This window comes from Falco biarmicus, chromosome 12 (assembly GCF_023638135.1).
Source record: "Falco biarmicus isolate bFalBia1 chromosome 12, bFalBia1.pri, whole genome shotgun sequence".
NCBI classification, from domain to species: Eukaryota; Metazoa; Chordata; class Aves; order Falconiformes; family Falconidae; genus Falco; species Falco biarmicus.
In genome coordinates this window covers 34,345,219-34,360,228 of record NC_079299.1, presented here as the reverse complement: position 1 = coordinate 34,360,228, position 15,010 = coordinate 34,345,219, and positions in this window count along the sequence as shown.

Sequence of the window (15,010 nt, the reverse complement as noted above, 5' to 3'; positions counted from 1 at the left end):
GTGCCAGACAGGAGTTCTTTTGGTAGTTTTTACACTACCTTGGTAGGCCTCTGAAAGACACCACAAAAGTTGTTCTACCTGCTTTCTGGGCTGAGATGGGGAACAGCTGAATTTTGGAGTCGGCTGGTGGCAAAATGTTCCAAACACACCCCATGCACAACTCCACCGGGGAAGGTGCCAGACAGGAGTTCTCCTGGTAGTTTTTACACTACCTTGGTAGGCACCTCAAAGACACCAGAAAAGTTGTTGTGCCTGCTTTCTGGGCTGAGATGGGGAATCGCTGAATTTTGGACTCGGCCGGTGACAAAATGTTCCAAACACACCCATTGCACAACTCCACCGGGGAAGGTGCCAGACAGGAGTTCTCCTGGTAGTTTTTACACTACCTTGGTAGGCAGCTGAAAGGCACCACAAAAGTTGTTCTACCTGCTTTCTGGGCTGAGATGGGGAATCGCTGAATTTTGGAGTCGGCTGGTGACAAAATGTTCCAAACACACCCCATGTACAACTCCACCGGGGAAGGTGCCAGACAGGAGTTCTCCTGGTAGTTTTTACGCTACCTTGGTAGGCATCTGAAAGACACCACAAAAGTTGTTCTACCTGCTTTCTGGGCTGAGATGGGGAACCGCTGAATTTTGGACTCGGCTGGTGACAAAATGTTCCAAACACACCCCATGCACAACTCCACCGGGGAAGGTGCCAGACAGGAGTTCTCTTTAGTAGTTTTTACACTACCTTGGTAGGCAGCTGAAAGGCACCACAAAAGTTGTTGTACCTGCTTTCTGGGCTGAGATGGGGAACCGCTGAATTTTGGAGTCGGCCGGTGACAAAATGTTCCAAACACACCCCATGCACAACTCCACCGGGGAAGGTGCCGGACAGGAGTTCTCCTGGTAGTTTTTACACTACCTTGGTAGGCATTTGAAAGGCACCACAAAAGTTGTTCTTCCAGCTTTCTGGGCTGAGATGGGGAACCGCTGAATTTTGGAGTCGGCTGGTGGCAAAATTTTCCAAACACACCCCATGCACAACTCCACCGGGGAAGGTGCCAGACAGGAGTTCTCCTGGTAGTTTTTACACTACCTTGGTAGGCATCTGAAAGGCACCACAAAAGATGTTCTACCTGCTTTCTGGGCTGAGATGGGGAACCGCTGAATTTTGGACTCGGCCGGTGACAAAATGTTCCAAACACACCCCATGCACAACTCCACCGGGGAAGGTGCCAGACAGGAGTTCTCTTGGTAGTTTTTACACTACCTTGGTAGGCATCTAAAAGACACCACAAAAGTTGTTCTACCTGCTTTCTGGGCTGAGATGGGGAAACGCTGAATTTTGGACTCGGCCGGTGACAAAATGTTCCAAACACACCCCATGCACAACTCCACCACGGAAGGTGCCAGACAGGAGTTCTCCTGGTAGTTTTTACACTACCTTGGTAGGCATCTGAAAGACACCACAAAAGTTGTTCTACCTGCTTTCTGGGCTGAGATGGGGAAACGCTGAATTTTGGAGTCGGCTGGTGACAAAATGTTCCAAACACACCCCATGCACAACTCCACCGGGGAAGGGGCCAGATAGGAGTTCTCTAGATAGTTTTTACACTACCTTGGTAGGCATCTGAAAGACACCGCAAAAGTTGTTCTACCTGCTTTCTGGGCTGAGATGGGGAATCGCTGAATTTTGGAGTCGGCCGGTGACAAAATGTTTCACAGACACCCCATGCACAACTCCACCGGGGAAGGTGCCAGGAACGAATTCTGTTGGTAGTTTTTACACTACCTTGGTAGGTAGCTGAAAGGCACCACAAAAGTTGTTCTTCCTGCTTTGTGGGCTGAGATGGGGAAACGCTGAATTTTGGAGTCGGCCGGTGACAAAATGTTCCAAACACACCCCATGCACAACTCCACCGGGGAATGTGTCAGACAGGAGTTCTCTTAGTAGTTTTTACACTACCTTGGTAGGCAGCTGAAAGGCACAAGAAAAGTTGTTGTACCTGCTTTGTGGGCTGAGATGGGGTACAGCTGAATTTTGGACTCGGCTGGTGACAAAATGTTCCAAACACACCCCATGCACAACTCCACCACGGAAGGTGCCAGACAGGAGTTCTCCTGGTAGTTTTTACACTACCTTGGTAGGCATCTGAAAGGCACCACAAAAGATGTTCTACCTGCTTTCTGGGCTGAGATGGGGAACCGCTGAATTTTGGACTCGGCCGGTGACAAAATGTTCCAAACACACCCCCTGCACAACTCCACCGGGGAAGGGGCCAGACAGGAGTTCTCTTGGTAGTTTTTACACTACCTTGGTAGGCATCAAAAAGACACTACAAAAGTTGTTCTACCCTCTTTCTGGGCTGAGATGGGGAACCGCTGAATTTTGGAGTCGGCTGGTGGCAAAATGTTCCAAACACACCCCATGCACAACTCCACCGGGGAAGGTGCCAGGCAGGAGTTCTCTTGATAGATTTTACATTGCTCTGGTAGGCACCTCAAAGACACCACAAAACTTGTTCTATCTGCTTTCTGGGCTGAGATGGGGAAACTCTGAATTTTGGACTCGGCTGGTGACAAAATGTTCCAAACACACCCCATGCACAACTCCACCACGGAAGGTGCCAGACAGGAGTTCTCCTGGTAGTTTTTACACTACCTTGGTAGGCATCTGAAAGGCACCACAAAAGATGTTCTACCTGCTTTCTGGGCTGAGATGGGGAACCGCTGAATTTTGGAGTCGGCCGGTGACAAAATGTTCCAAACACACCCCATGCACAACTCCACCGGGGAAGGTGCCAGACAGGAGTTCTGTTGGTAGATTTTACACTACCTTGGTAGGCAGCTGAAAGGCACCACAAAAGTTGTTCATCCTGCTTTCTGGGCTGAGATGGGGAACCGCTGAATTTTGGAGTCGGCTGGTGGCAAAATGTTCCAAACACACCCCATGCACAACTCCACCGGGGAAGGTGCCAGACAGGAGTTCTCCTGGTAGTTTTTACATTACTCCGGTAGGCATCTGAAAGACACCACAAAAGTTGTTCTACCTGCTTTCTGGGCTGAGATGGGGAAACGCTGAATTTTGGAGTCGGCCGGTGACAAAATGTTCCAAACACACCCCATGCACAACTCCACCGGGGAAGGTGCCAGACAGGAGTTCTCCTGGTAGTTTTTACACTACCTTGGTAGGCATCTGAAAGGCACCACAAAAGATGTTCTACCTGCTTTCTGGGCTGAGATGGGGAACCGCTGAATTTTGGACTCGGCCGGTGACAAAATGTTCCAAACACACCCCATGCACAACTCCACCGGGGAAGGTGCCAGACAGGAGTTCTCTTGGTAGTTTTTACACTACCTTGGTAGGCATCTAAAAGACACCACGAAAGTTGTTCTACCTGCTTTCTGGGCTGAGATGGGGAAACGCTGAATTTTGGACTCGGCTGGTGACAAAATGTTCCAAACACACCCCATGCACAACTCCACCACGGAAGGTGCCAGACAGGAGTTCTCCTGGTAGTTTTTACACTACCTTGGTAGGCATCTGAAAGACACCACAAAAGTTGTTCTACCTGCTTTCTGGGCTGAGATGGGGAAACGCTGAATTTTGGAGTCGGCTGGTGACAAAATGTTCCAAACACACCCCATGCACAACTCCACCGGGGAAGGGGCCAGATAGGAGTTCTCTAGATAGTTTTTACACTACCTTGGTAGGCATCTGAAAGACACCGCAAAAGTTGTTCTACCTGCTTTCTGGGCTGAGATGGGGAATCGCTGAATTTTGGAGTCGGCCGGTGACAAAATGTTTCACAGACACCCCATGCACAACTCCACCGGGGAAGGTGCCAGGAACGAATTCTGTTGGTAGTTTTTACACTACCTTGGTAGGTAGCTGAAAGGCACCACAAAAGTTGTTCTTCCTGCTTTCTGGGCTGAGATGGGGAAACGCTGAATTTTGGAGTCGGCCGGTGACAAAATGTTCCAAACACACCCCATGCACAACTCCACCGGGGAATGTGTCAGACAGGAGTTCTCTTAGTAGTTTTTACACTACCTTGGTAGGCAGCTGAAAGGCACAAGAAAAGTTGTTGTACCTGCTTTGTGGGCTGAGATGGGGTACAGCTGAATTTTGGACTCGGCTGGTGACAAAATGTTCCAAACACACCCCATGCACAACTCCACCACGGAAGGTGCCAGACAGGAGTTCTCCTGGTAGTTTTTACACTACCTTGGTAGGCATCTGAAAGGCACCACAAAAGATGTTCTACCTGCTTTCTGGGCTGAGATGGGGAACCGCTGAATTTTGGACTCGGCCGGTGACAAAATGTTCCAAACACACCCCCTGCACAACTCCACCGGGGAAGGGGCCAGACAGGAGTTCTCTTGGTAGTTTTTACACTACCTTGGTAGGCATCAAAAAGACACTACAAAAGTTGTTCTACCCTCTTTCTGGGCTGAGATGGGGAACCGCTGAATTTTGGAGTCGGCTGGTGGCAAAATGTTCCAAACACACCCCATGCACAACTCCACCGGGGAAGGTGCCAGGCAGGAGTTCTCTTGATAGATTTTACATTGCTCTGGTAGGCACCTCAAAGACACCACAAAACTTGTTCTATCTGCTTTCTGGGCTGAGATGGGGAAACTCTGAATTTTGGACTCGGCTGGTGACAAAATGTTCCAAACACACCCCATGCACAACTCCACCACGGAAGGTGCCAGACAGGAGTTCTCCTGGTAGTTTTTACACTACCTTGGTAGGCATCTGAAAGGCACCACAAAAGATGTTCTACCTGCTTTCTGGGCTGAGATGGGGAACCGCTGAATTTTGGAGTCGGCCGGTGACAAAATGTTCCAAACACACCCCATGCACAACTCCACCGGGGAAGGTGCCAGACAGGAGTTCTGTTGGTAGATTTTACACTACCTTGGTAGGCAGCTGAAAGGCACCACAAAAGTTGTTCTTGCTGCTTTCTGGGCTGAGATGGGGAACCGCTGAATTTTGGAGTCGGCTGGTGGCAAAATGTTCCAAACACACCCCATGCACAACTCCACCGGGGAAGGTGCCAGACAGGAGTTCTCCTGGTAGTTTTTACATTACTCCGGTAGGCATCTGAAAGACACCACAAAAGTTGTTCTACCTGCTTTCTGGGCTGAGATGGGGAACCGCTGAATTTTGGAGTCGGCCGGTGACAAAATGTTCCAAACACACCCCATGCACAACTCCAACGGGAAAGGTGCCAGACAGGAGTTCTCCTGGTAGTTTTTACACTACCTTGGTAGGCCTCTGAAAGACACCACAAAAGTTGTTCTACCTGCTTTCTGGGCTGAGATGGGGAACAGCTGAATTTTGGAGTCGGCTGGTGGCAAAATGTTCCAAACACACCCCATGCACAACTCCACTGGGGAAGGTGCCAGACAGGAGTTCTCCTGGTAGATTTTACATTGCTCTGGTAGGCACCTCAAAGACACCAGAAAAGTTGTTGTACCTGCTTTCTGGGCTGAGATGGGGAACCGCTGAATTTTGGAGTCGGCCGGTGACAAAATGTTCCAAACACACCCCATGCACAACTCCACCGGGGAAGGTGCCGGACAGGAGTTCTCCTGGTAGTTTTTACACTACCTTGGTAGGCATTTGAAAGGCACCACAAAAGTTGTTCTATCTGCTCTCTGGGCTGTGATGGGGATCAGCTGAATTTTGGAGTCGGCCGGTGACAAAATGTTCCAAACACACCCCCTGCACAACTCCACCGGGGAAGGTGCCAGACAGGAGTTCTCCTGGTAGTTTTTACATTGCTCCGGTAGGCATCTGAAAGACACCACAAAAGTTGTTCTACCTGCTTTCTGGGCTGAGATGGGGAAGAGCTGAATTTTGGAGTCGGCCGGTGACAGAATTTTCCAAACACACCCCATGCACAACTCCACCGGGGAAGGTGCCAGACAGGAGTTCTCTTGATAGTTTTTAAACTACCTTGGTAGGCATCTAAAAGACACCACAAAAGATGTTCTACCTGCTTTCTGGGCTGAGATGGGGAACCGCTGAATTTTGGAGTCGGCCGGTGACAAAATGTTCCAAACACACCCCATGCACAACTCCACCGGGGAAGGTGTGAGACAGGAGTTCTCCTGGTAGTTTTTACACTACCTTGGTAGGCATCTGAAAGGCACCACAAAAGTTGTTCTTCCTGCTTTCTGGGCTGAGATGGGGAAACGCTGAATTTTGGACTCGGCTGGTGGCAAAATGTTCCAAACACACCCCATGCACAACTCCACCGGGGAAGGTGCCAGACAGGAGTTCTCTTGATAGATTTTACATTGCTCTGGTAGGCACGTCAAAGACACCACAAAACTTGTTCTACCTGCTTTCTGGGCTGAGATGGGGAATCGCTGACTTTTGGACTCGGCCGGTGACAAAATGTTCCAAACACACCCCATGCACAACTCCACCGGGGAAGGTGCCAGACAGGAGTTCTCCTGGTAGTTTTTACATTGCTCCGGTAGGCATCTGAAAGACACCACAAAAGTTGTTCTACCTGCTTTCTGGGCTGAGATGGGGAACCGCTGAATTTTGGAGTCGGCCGGTGACAAAATGTTCCAAACACACCCCATGCACAACTCCACCGGGGAAGGTGCCAGACAGGAGTTCTCTTGGTAGTTTTTACACTACCTTGGTAGGCATCAAAAAGACACTACAAAAGTTGTTCTACCCTCTTTCTGGGCTGAGATGGGGAACCGCTGAATTTTGGAGTCGGCTGGTGGCAAAATGTTCCAAACACACCCCATGCACAACTCCACCGGGGAAGGTGCGAGGAACGAATTCTTTTGGTAGTTTTTACACTACCTTGGTAGGCAGCTGAAAGGCACAAGAAAAGTTGTTGTACCTGCTTTGTGGGCTGAGATGGGGAACCGCTGAATTTTGGAGTCGGCTGGTGGCAAAATGTTCCAAACACACCCCCTGCACAACTCCACCGGGGAAGGTGCCAGACAGGAGTTCTCTTGGTAGTTTTTACACTACCTTGGTAGGCAGCTGAAAGGGACCACAAAAGTTGTTGTACCTGCTTTCTGGGCTGAGATGGGGAAACGCTGAATTTTGGAGTCGGCTGGTGACAAAATGTTCCAAACACACCCCATGCACAACTCCACCGGGGAAGGTGCCAGGAACGAATTCTTTTGGTAGTTTTTACACTACCTTGGTAGGCAGCTGAAAGACACCACAAAAGTTGTTCTACCTGCTTTGTGGGCTGAGATGGGGAACCGCTGAATTTTGGAGTCGGCCGGTGACAAAATGTTTCACAGACACCCCATGCACAACTCCACCGGGGAAGGTGCCAGACAGGAGTTCTCTTGGTAGTTTTTACACTACCTTGGTAGGCATCTGAAAGACACCACAAAAGTTGTTCTACCTGCTTTCTGGGCTGAGATGGGGAAACGCTGAATTTTGGAGTCGGCTGGTGACAAAATGTTCCAAACACACCCCATGCACAACTCCACCGGGGAAGGTGCCAGACAGGAGTTCTCTTGGTAGTTTTTACACTACCTTGGTAGGCATTTGAAAGGCACCACAAAAGTTGTTCTACCTGCTTTCTGGGCTGAGATGGGGAAACGCTGAATTTTGGACTCGGCCGGTGACAAAATGTTCCAAACACACCCCATGCACAACTCCACCACGGAAGGTGCCAGACAGGAGTTCTCCTGGTAGTTTTTACACTACCTTGGTAGGCATCTGAAAGACACCACAAAAGTTGTTGTACCTGCTTTCTGGGCTGAGATGGGGAAACGCTGAATTTTGGAGTCGGCTGGTGACAAAATGTTCCAAACACACCCCATGCACAACTCCACCGGGGAAGGTGCCAGACAGGAGTTCTCCTGGTAGTTTTTAGATTGCTCCGGTAGGCATCTGAAAGACACCACAAAAGTTGTTCTACCTGCTTTCTGGGCTGAGATGGGGAACCGCTGAATTTTGGAGTCGGCCGGTGACAAAATGTTCCAAACACACCCCATGCACAACTCCACCGGGGAAGGTGCCAGACAGGAGTTCTCCTGGTAGTTTTTACACTACCTTGGTAGGCATCTGAAAGACACGACAAAAGTTGTTCTACCTGCTTTCTGGGCTGAGATGGGGAACCGCTGAATTTTGGAGTCGGCTGGTGACAAAATGTTCCAAACACACCCCATGCACAACTCCACCGGGGAAGGTGCCAGGAACGAATTCTGTTGGTAGTTTTTACACTACCTTGGTAGGCATCTGAAAGACACCACAAAACTTGTTCTACCTGCTTTGTGGGCTGAGATGGGGAACCGCTGAATTTTGGACTCGGCCGGTGACAAAATGTTCCAAACACACCCCATGCACAACTCCACCGGGGAACGTGCCAGACAGGAGTTCTCTTGGTAGTTTTTACACTACCTTGGTAGGCAGCTGAAAGGCACCACAAAAGTTGTTCTACCTGCTTTCTGGGCTGAGATGGGGAAACGCTGAATTTTGGAGTCGGCTGGTGACAAAATGTTCCAAACACACCCCCTGCACAACTCCACCGGGGAAGGTGCCAGACAGGAGTTCTCTTGATAGTTTTTACACTACCTTGGTAGGCATCTGAAAGGCACCACAAAAGTTGTTCTACCTGCTTTCTGGGCTGAGATGGGGAACCGCTGAATTTTGGAGTCGGCCGGTGACAAAATGTTCCAAACACACCCCATGCACAACTCCACCGGGGAAGGTGCCAGGAACGAATTCTTTTGGTAGTTTTTACACTACCTTGGTAGGCAGCTGAAAGGCACAAGAAAAGTTGTTGTACCTGCTTTGTGGGCTGAGATGGGGAACCGCTGAATTTTGGAGTCGGCTGGTGGCAAAATGTTCCAAACACACCCCCTGCACAACTCCACCGGGGAAGGTGCCAGACAGGAGTTCTCTTGGTAGTTTTTACACTACCTTGGTAGGCAGCTGAAAGGCACCACAAAAGTTGTTGTACCTGCTTTCTGGGCTGAGATGGGGAAACGCTGAATTTTGGAGTCGGCTGGTGACAAAATGTTCCAAACACACCCCATGCACAACTCCACCGGGGAAGGTGCCAGGAACGAATTCTTTTGGTAGTTTTTACACTACCTTGGTAGGCAGCTGAAAGGCACAAGAAAAGTTGTTGTACCTGCTTTGTGGGCTGAGATGGGGAACCGCTGAATTTTGGAGTCGGCCGGTGACAAAATGTTTCACAGACACCCCATGCACAACTCCACCGGGGAAGGTGCCAGACAGGAGTTCTCTTGGTAGTTTTTACACTACCTTGGTAGGCATCTGAAAGACACCACAAAAGTTGTTCTACCTGCTTTCTGGGCTGAGATGGGGAAACGCTGAATTTTGGAGTCGGCTGGTGACAAAATGTTCCAAACACACCCCATGCACAACTCCACCGGGGAAGGTGCCAGACAGGAGTTCTCTTGGTAGTTTTTACACTACCTTGGTAGGCATTTGAAAGGCACCACAAAAGTTGTTCTACCTGCTTTCTGGGCTGAGATGGGGAACCGCTGAATTTTGGACTCGGCCGGTGACAAAATGTTCCAAACACACCCCATGCACAACTCCACCACGGAAGGTGCCAGACAGGAGTTCTCCTGGTAGTTTTTACACTACCTTGGTAGGCATCTGAAAGACACCACAAAAGTTGTTCTACCTGCTTTCTGGGCTGAGATGGGGAAACGCTGAATTTTGGAGTCGGCTGGTGACAAAATGTTCCAAACACACCCCATGCACAACTCCACCGGGGAAGGTGCCAGACAGGAGTTCTCCTGGTAGTTTTTAGATTGCTCCGGTAGGCATCTGAAAGACACCACAAAAGTTGTTCTACCTGCTTTCTGGGCTGAGATGGGGAACCGCTGAATTTTGGAGTCGGCTGGTGACAAAATGTTCCAAACACACCCCATGCACAACTCCACCGGGGAAGGTGCCAGACAGGAGTTCTCCTGGTAGTTTTTACACTACCTTGGTAGGCATCTGAAAGACACGACAAAACTTGTTCTACCTGCTTTCTGGGCTGAGATGGGGAACCGCTGAATTTTGGAGTCGGCCGGTGACAAAATGTTCCAAACACACCCCATGCACAACTCCACCGGGGAAGGTGCCAGGAACGAATTCTTTTGGTAGTTTTTACACTACCTTGGTAGGCAGCTGAAAGGCACCACAAAAGTTGTTCTACCTGCTTTCTGGGCTGAGATGGGGAAACGCTGAATTTTGGAGTCGGCTGGTGACAAAATGTTCCAAACACACCCCATGCACAACTCCACCGGGGAAGGTGCCAGACAGGAGTTCTCCTGGTAGTTTTTACACTACCTTGGTAGGCATCTGAAAGACACCACAAAAGTTGTTCTACCTGCTTTCTGGGCTGAGATGGGGAAACGCTGAATTTTGGAGTCGGCTGGTGACAAAATGTTCCAAACACACCCCATGCACAACTCCACCGGGGAAGGTGCCAGACAGGAGTTCTATTGATAGTTTTTACACTACCTTGGTAGGCAGCTGAAAGACACCACAAAAGTTGTTCTACCTGCTTTCTGGGCTGAGATGGGGAAACGCTGAATTTTGGAGTCGGCCGGTGACAAAATGTTCCAAACACACCCCATGCACAACTCCACCGGGGAAGGTGCCAGACAGGAGTTCTCCTGGTAGTTTTTACACTACCTTGGTAGGCATTTGAAAGGCACCACAAAAGTTGTTCTACCTGCTTTGTGGGCTGAGATGGGGAACCGCTGAATTTTGGAGTCGGCTGGTGACAAAATGTTCCAAACACACCCCATGCACAACTCCACCGGGGAAGGTGCCAGAAAGGAGTTCTCTTGATAGTTTTTACACTACCTTGGTAGGCATCTGAAAGACACCACAAAAGTTGTTGTACCTGCTTTCTGGGCTGAGATGGGGAAAAGCTGAATTTTGGAGTCGGCTGGTGACAAAATGTTCCAAACACACCCCATGCACAACTCCACCACGGAAGGTGCCAGACAGGAGTTCTCCTGGTAGTTTTTACACTACCTTGGTAGGCATTTGAAAGGCACCACAAAAGTTGTTCTTCCTGCTTTCTGGGCTGAGATGGGGAACCGCTGAATTTTGGACTCGGCCGGTGACAAAATGTTCCAAACACACCCCATGCACAACTCCACCGGGGAAGGTGCCAGACAGGAGTTCTCCTGGTAGTTTTTACATTGCTCCGGTAGGCATCTGAAAGACACCACAAAAGTTGGTCTACCTGCTTTCTGGGCTGAGATGGGGAACCGCTGAATTTTGGAGTCGGCCGGTGACAAAATGTTCCAAACACACCCCCTGCACAACTCCACCGGGGAAGGTGCCAGACAGGAGTTCTCTTGGCAGTTTTTACACTACCTTGGTAGGCATCTGAAAGGCACCACAAAAGTTGTTCTACCTGCTTTCTGGGCTGAGATGGGGAACCGCTGAATTTTGGACTCGGCTGGTGACAAAATGTTCCAAACACACCCCATGCACAACTCCACCGGGGAAGGTGCCAGACAGGAGTTCTCTTGGTAGTTTTTACACTACCTTGGTAGGCAGCTGAAAGGCACAAGAAAAGTTGTTGTACCTGCTTTGTGGGCTGAGATGGGGAACCGCTGAATTTTGGAGTCGGCTGGTGGCAAAATGTTCCAAACACACCCCCTGCACAACTCCACCGGGGAAGGTGCCAGACAGGAGTTCTCTTGGTAGTTTTTACACTACCTTGGTAGGCAGCTGAAAGGCACCACAAAAGTTGTTGTACCTGCTTTCTGGGCTGAGATGGGGAAACGCTGAATTTTGGAGTCGGCTGGTGACAAAATGTTCCAAACACACCCCATGCACAACTCCACCGGGGAAGGTGCCAGACAGGAGTTCTCCTGGTAGTTTTTACATTGCTCCGGTAGGCATCTGAAAGACACCACAAAAGTTGTTCTACCTGCTTTCTGGGCTGAGATGGGGAACCGCTGAATTTTGGAGTCGGCCGGTGACAAAATGTTCCAAACACACCCCATGCACAACTCCACCGGGGAAGGTGCCAGACAGGAGTTCTCTTGGTAGTTTTTACACTACCTTGGTAGGCATCTGAAAGACACCACAAAAGTTGTTCTACCTGCTTTCTGGGCTGAGATGGGGAAACGCTGAATTTTGGAGTCGGCTGGTGACAAAATGTTCCAAACACACCCCATGCACAACTCCACCGGGGAAGGTGCCAGACAGGAGTTCTCTTGGTAGTTTTTACACTACCTTGGTAGGCATTTGAAAGGCACCACAAAAGTTGTTCTACCTGCTTTCTGGGCTGAGATGGGGAACCGCTGAATTTTGGACTCGGCCGGTGACAAAATGTTCCAAACACACCCCATGCACAACTCCACCACGGAAGGTGCCAGACAGGAGTTCTCCTGGTAGTTTTTACACTACCTTGGTAGGCATCTGAAAGACACCACAAAAGTTGTTGTACCTGCTTTCTGGGCTGAGATGGGGAAACGCTGAATTTTGGAGTCGGCTGGTGACAAAATGTTCCAAACACACCCCATGCACAACTCCACCGGGGAAGGTGCCAGACAGGAGTTCTCCTGGTAGTTTTTAGATTGCTCCGGTAGGCATCTGAAAGACACCACAAAAGTTGTTCTACCTGCTTTCTGGGCTGAGATGGGGAACCGCTGAATTTTGGAGTCGGCTGGTGACAAAATGTTCCAAACACACCCCATGCACAACTCCACCGGGGAAGGTGCCAGACAGGAGTTCTCCTGGTAGTTTTTACACTACCTTGGTAGGCATCTGAAAGACACGACAAAACTTGTTCTACCTGCTTTCTGGGCTGAGATGGGGAACCGCTGAATTTTGGACTCGGCCGGTGACAAAATGTTCCAAACACACCCCATGCACAACTCCACCGGGGAAGGTGCCAGACAGGAGTTCTGTTGGTAGATTTTACACTACCTTGGTAGGCAGCTGAAAGGCACCACAAAAGTTGTTCTACCTGCTTTCTGGGCTGAGATGGGGAACCGCTGAATTTTGGAGTCGGCTGGTGACAAAATGTTCCAAACACACCCCATGCACAACTCCACCGGGGAAGGTGCCAGGAACGAATTCTGTTGGTAGTTTTTACACTACCTTGGTAGGCATCTGAAAGACACCACAAAACTTGTTCTACCTGCTTTGTGGGCTGAGATGGGGAACCGCTGAATTTTGGACTCGGCCGGTGAAAAAATGTTCCAAACACACCCCATGCACAACTCCAACGGGGAACGTGCCAGACAGGAGTTCTCTTGGTAGTTTTTACACTACCTTGGTAGGCAGCTGAAAGGCACCACAAAAGTTGTTCTACCTGCTTTCTGGGCTGAGATGGGGAAACGCTGAATTTTGGAGTCGGCTGGTGACAAAATGTTCCAAACACACCCCCTGCACAACTCCACCGGGGAAGGTGCCAGACAGGAGTTCTCTTGATAGTTTTTACACTACCTTGGTAGGCATCTGAAAGGCACCACAAAAGTTGTTCTACCTGCTTTCTGGGCTGAGATGGGGAACCGCTGAATTTTGGAGTCGGCCGGTGACAAAATGTTCCAAACACACCCCATGCACAACTCCACCGGGGAAGGTGCCAGGAACGAATTCTTTTGGTAGTTTTTACACTACCTTGGTAGGCAGCTGAAAGGCACAAGAAAAGTTGTTGTACCTGCTTTGTGGGCTGAGATGGGGAACCGCTGAATTTTGGAGTCGGCTGGTGGCAAAATGTTCCAAACACACCCCCTGCACAACTCCACCGGGGAAGGTGCCAGACAGGAGTTCTCTTGGTAGTTTTTACACTACCTTGGTAGGCATCTGAAAGACACCACAAAAGTTGTTCTACCTGCTTTCTGGGCTGAGATGGGGAAACGCTGAATTTTGGAGTCGGCTGGTGACAAAATGTTCCAAACACACCCCATGCACAACTCCACCGGGGAAGGTGCCAGACAGGAGTTCTCTTGGTAGTTTTTACACTACCTTGGTAGGCATTTGAAAGGCACCACAAAAGTTGTTCTACCTGCTTTCTGGGCTGAGATGGGGAACCGCTGAATTTTGGACTCGGCCGGTGACAAAATGTTCCAAACACACCCCATGCACAACTCCACCACGGAAGGTGCCAGACAGGAGTTCTCCTGGTAGTTTTTACACTACCTTGGTAGGCATCTGAAAGACACCACAAAAGTTGTTCTACCTGCTTTCTGGGCTGAGATGGGGAAACGCTGAATTTTGGAGTCGGCTGGTGACAAAATGTTCCAAACACACCCCATGCACAACTCCACCGGGGAAGGTGCCAGACAGGAGTTCTCCTGGTAGTTTTTAGATTGCTCCGGTAGGCATCTGAAAGACACCACAAAAGTTGTTCTACCTGCTTTCTGGGCTGAGATGGGGAACCGCTGAATTTTGGAGTCGGCTGGTGACAAAATGTTCCAAACACACCCCATGCACAACTCCACCGGGGAAGGTGCCAGACAGGAGTTCTCCTGGTAGTTTTTACACTACCTTGGTAGGCATCTGAAAGACACGACAAAACTTGTTCTACCTGCTTTCTGGGCTGAGATGGGGAACCGCTGAATTTTGGACTCGGCCGGTGACAAAATGTTCCAAACACACCCCATGCACAACTCCACCGGGGAAGGTGCCAGGAACGAATTCTTTTGGTAGTTTTTACACTACCTTGGTAGGCAGCTGAAAGGCACCACAAAAGTTGTTCTACCTGCTTTCTGGGCTGAGATGGGGAAACGCTGAATTTTGGAGTCGGCTGGTGACAAAATGTTCCAAACACACCCCATGCACAACTCCACCGGGGAAGGTGCCAGACAGGAGTTCTCTTGATAGTTTTTACACTACCTTGGTAGGCATCTGAAAGACACCACAAAAGTTGTTCTACCTGCTTTCTGGGCTGAGATGGGGAACCGCTGAATTTTGGAGTCGGCCGGTGACAAAATGTTCCAAACACACCCCATGCACAACTCCACCGGGGAAGGTGCCAGACAGGAGTTCTCCTGGTAGTTTTTACACTACCTTGGTA